Source organism: Mus caroli, chromosome 18 (assembly GCF_900094665.2).
Source record: "Mus caroli chromosome 18, CAROLI_EIJ_v1.1, whole genome shotgun sequence".
Lineage (NCBI taxonomy): Eukaryota > Metazoa > Chordata > Mammalia > Rodentia > Muridae > Mus > Mus caroli.
This window is the reverse complement of record NC_034587.1, coordinates 60,851,011-60,855,636: the sequence shown is the minus strand read 5'-3', so window position 1 is coordinate 60,855,636 and position 4,626 is coordinate 60,851,011. Positions and strand designations below refer to the sequence as shown.

At 46.2% G+C, this 4,626-nt stretch overlaps 1 pseudogene; it reads left to right on the top strand.

The window, feature by feature from the left end:
- The first annotated feature begins 278 nt into the window (after nt 1–278).
- LOC110284545 lies at nt 279–4,377 on the top strand (annotated as a pseudogene).
- Nucleotides 4,378–4,626: the final 249 nt, after the last annotated feature.

Genomic DNA, 4,626 nt, shown 5'->3' with positions numbered 1-4,626 from the left:
TATAGCCTGCACTCGATCATTTAGAAATTAATTAGGTTCCATCTTGTGCTGTTCTTTAATTGTTTGATGTAGGATAACCTTGCCTTGCAAAAAGATTGTAAGCACTTTGAAGTTACAGACTTGCTCTCATGCTCGCTTATGAATGCACTCATGCATTCATTTATCCATGCACGGAATAAGTATGCTAAGTGATGGGGGGGTCACAATAATACAGAGATGACCTGATTGCAAGGTACTTGTATGGGGTTGTGAGGAGGCAGTCAGTTTCAACGACAGCAATGTCTAACACCGTCAGGCAGTCTCAGATGTCCTTGCAGGTCCATAAGTTCATCCTCCTTTCTGAATTCCATTTCCCCTTGCGTCACACAGCTTACTCGGATGGAAAACTGCCATTTCCCCATAGTTCTGTGGGAGGTCAAGGAGAAGCCCAAGGTTGGGCTCCAGCTGTAGTGGGCGCCATGGGAAGAAAACTGGAGCATTTGTAAGTGCAGAAAGTAAGGAGATGAGAAATTACTTAGATTGGGCAGGGGTCCTAAGTAGAGCAGGAAAGGTTCTCTCCCATCTGTGAGGTCCAGTGCTGACCATTTGCAGGAGTCCTGTAAAACTCAATCTGGTTGGTTAGTTGTTCATTCATTTTAAGTATTTTTTTTTAAGTTGGTTTTGTTTGCTTTTTTTGTTATTGTTTTTGCTTGTTTGTTTTTTGCCCAAAGTGTATGGAGACAACTCCTCTACCCCTAATTCCTTGCTGTGTATAATATATTGTAGAAGGCCACCTAGCAAGGCAGAGGGCTCTCCATGGGAATAAGTAGTGCTAGGCTGTACATTGTGATGAAAAGTGAGCTAGGAGCCAATGAGACCCTCTGAACGTTCAGTCTAGTGCAGGTCTTGAAGGGAAAGAACCAGCTGCTCACTGGGCAGGAAATACAGGAGAGAAAGGACTGGCAAGCAGTCCTTGAGAACCTACTGGCCTGGGTCAGGAGGAGGATGAGTCATTTCCCTTGTGCCCAAGCAGGGAGGGCTTGACTCTTAGCCTCCCTGGACCCTTAGCAGGGTGACACTAAGCAAGATCAGGCCTGAACACCCAACAAGCCCTGCCTGTTAACGCCTGTTTCTTTTCTTTTCAGATTCCTCCCCAAAGCCTTCTTCTCTATTTCACTCAGAGTGAGGGGTTTTGTTTTGTTTTCCGATCAAGGGACAGTTTTCAGGGACGTCTGCTTTCTGCAATAGTAGATATATGCTCGGATGATATGCTCACTCCCCAAAGGTTTAGTTAAAAAATAGCCACATATTTCACAGCTTCTCATCTCCCACAATTTTCTGGCTATTCACAGCTTTAGAAGTAGAGACCAGTTAATGGGTCTAGTGGAAATTTTAGTCATCTTCCTCCCTCTGTGGCCTGCCTTGGCTGTTGTAGCCTCCCAGGTACGTGCATAACTAGGGAGTTGGTTGTGGTGGACAGTGGGCATAAGGAGAGTAACTCAGCATGAACTAGAATTCTGGCTTTGCTTTCTTCTTTGTCAGCTTTCAGCTGAATGATACCACGACGGCCATTTTACATCACAGCGTGTCAAAAATCAATAGGCCACAGCAGTGCTTGGCAGGGGGAAGATGGAGGAACAATTTAGGATGGGACACGGAATTGGCTTGGACTTACCAGGCCAGGATTTTGTGTTTTAAATCTTTCTTTTCGTCTCGCTGTGCCTCTTTGTCCTCCGTGAGGACAAAGCTGTGCTCAGCTCGAGAGCCAAGACTGCTGAAGTCCAATGATGAGAAGCCGAACCAGGGCGAGTCTGGCATCTCTCAGGCACTGCCCAAGCTGGAGTGAACTCAGATCTCAAGGCGCAGCTGTGGGGACTCAACATCACTGTGGCCAAGGAAATTGAAGTCAGTGGTGGTCGGAAAGCTATCGTGATTTTTGTGCCAGTTCCTCCCTGAAGTCTTTCCAGAAAATCCAAGTCCGGCAAGTTCATGAACTGGAGAAAAAGTTCAGTGGGAAGCAGGTAGTCTTCACTGCTAGGAGGAGGATTCTGCCCAAGCCAACCTGTACTGGCTATTTTTGTGTCAACTTGACACAGCTGGAGTTATCACAGAGAAAGGAGCTTCAGTTGAGGAAATGCCTCCATGAGATCCAACTGTAAGGCNTTTTCTCAATTAGTGATCAAGGGGGAAAGGCCCCTTGTGGGTGGGACCATCCCTGGGNTGGTAGTCTTGGGTTCTATAAGGGAGTAGGCTGAGCAAGCCAGGGGAGGCAAGCCAGTAAAGAACATTCCTCCATGGCCTCTGCATCAGCTCCTGCTCCCTGACCTGTTTGAGTTCCAGTCCTGACTTCCTTTGGTGATGAACAGCAGCATGGAAGTGTAAGCCGAATAAACCCTTTCCTCCCCAACTTGCTTCTTGGTCATGATGTTTGTGCAGGAATAGAAACCCTGACTAAGACANANNNNTACTGGGAGTGGGGTATTCCTGTGACAACCTGACCATGTTTTGGGGAGGACTGTGGAAGGACTTTGGAATTTTGGGCTTGAAGATCCATTCGTTGTTAAGAGCTCTGTCAGATGTTGTGTAGGAGCTTGGAAGATAATGCTGAGAACAGTGCAGAAGATGGAGGTCTGGTTTGTGAAATTTCAGAGGGAAAATTAAAGACTCTTTTCAGGGCCATTGCTGTTTTGATTGTGAAGATTTTGTAGTTCTGGTTAGCTGGGGCTGAAGAATCAGCTGTGATTAACAAGATACTAGAACTACTAAAGCAAAAACTTTGCATTACTGGGACGATTGATGCTGGTTAGCTGGAGCTAAGAAATTAGCGGTGATTAAGAAGAGACCAGCGCCGGGCGTGGTGGCGCACGCCTTTAATCCCAGCACTCGGGAGGCAGAGGCAGGCGGATTTCTGAGTTCGAGGCCAGCCTGGTCTACAAAGTGAGTGCCAGGACAGCCAGGGCTACACAGAGAAACCCTGTCTCAAAAAACCAAAAAAAAAAAAAAAAAAAGAAGAGACCAGCATCGTTGAGGTGACATCTTCTGGGAAGTGTTTTCTGAAAGCACAAGGAGGCTGTGTTCCAGAGATAGGCAAGGTTGTACTCCTTCTGCAGTGGGACTTGGTAATGTGTAAGGGTCAGCCAGGTGGTACTGGTTTTGAAGGCATGAAGGGGTCATGCAGAGCAGCTGAGGCTCAGCACTGTGAGAGGCCATGGAAGGCCATTGGTGAAGGTGCAGCCTCAGTTGTAATTGAAGGCCCAGGACTGAAGGGGTCATGCAGTGTTTTGGAGATGCCAGTACCANGAGATGACCACCGAGAGCAGCAGCAGCAGTGGAGTACAGGCATCTGGAGCCCAGAGGATGACGTGTGTGCTACAAAGGGCATGGCTGGAGAAGTGACCCAAGCCCTTGGAGGAGCCCAGAAGATCGTGAGTTGGATCCCAGACGTTGGACGGTTGGAGATTGATTTTTGCTTTGATTGTGACTGTGCCCTGATATTTTCCCTCTTGAAGGAAGAAACTGTTTTAGTGGAGCCCACAGTTAAGCGACTTTTAATTGTAAAAAGACTTTGGATTTTAAAGAGATGGATATTTTAAAGAGATTGAAAATTTAAGAATATGTAAAGACTGTGGGACTTTTAAANTTATTTAGATTTTGGGGATGAATAAGAATGTAAGGGTTGAGGCTTACTAGTGATGTGTTTGTGTGTCAAGTTGACAAGGGGTCAATTGTACTGGCTATTTTTGTGTCAACTTGACACAGCTGGAGTTATCACAGAGAAAGGAGCTTCAGTTGAGGAAATGCCTCCATGAGATCCAACTGTAAGGCGTTTTCTCAATTAGTGATCAAGGGGGAAAGGCCCCTTGTGGGTGGGACCATCCCTGGGCTGGTAGTCTTGGGTTCTATAAGGGAGTAGGCTGAGCAAGCCAGGGGAGGCAAGCCAGTAAAGAACATNCCTCCATGGCCTCTGCATCAGCTCCTGCTCCCTGACCTGTTTGAGTTCCAGTCCTGACTTCCTTTGGTGATGAACAGCAGCATGGAAGTGTAAGCCGAATAAACCCTTTCCTCCCCAACTTGCTTCTTGGTCATGATGTTTGTGCAGGAATAGAAACCCTGACTAAGACACAACCTGAAAAGCCATGTGAAAAATAAGCAAAAGCGCCCCCTGGATCTTCACCCTGGCAGCAGTGCACGACGCCATCCTTGAAGACTTGGTCTTCCCAAATGAAACTTGTGGGTGAGAGAATCCGTGTGAAACTGGATGGCAGCTGGCTCATAAAAGTTCATTTAGACAAAGCACAGCAGAACAACTCAGAACCTAAGGTCAGAATCTTTTCTGGTGTGTCCAAGAAGCTCACATGCAAGGATGTTAATTTGGGATTCCCAAAGTTTCGGTTGTAAAGACATTGACTGAATAAAGTCATTCGCAGTATAAAAACAAAACAAAACAAAACAAACTTTATCATATTCCCATAACACAGTTAGACATCCTTCTCTACACATTGTCTACCTTCCTCCAGATGGTGGTAAATTCCATGAGAGAAAAAGACCAGGGATCTCAGGCAGATGAGTGGATGAATAACCACAGGCAAAGGTGAGGAACTTGAGGACAACTTATGTCATGTTGAACAAAGCAGAAATTATTATTTT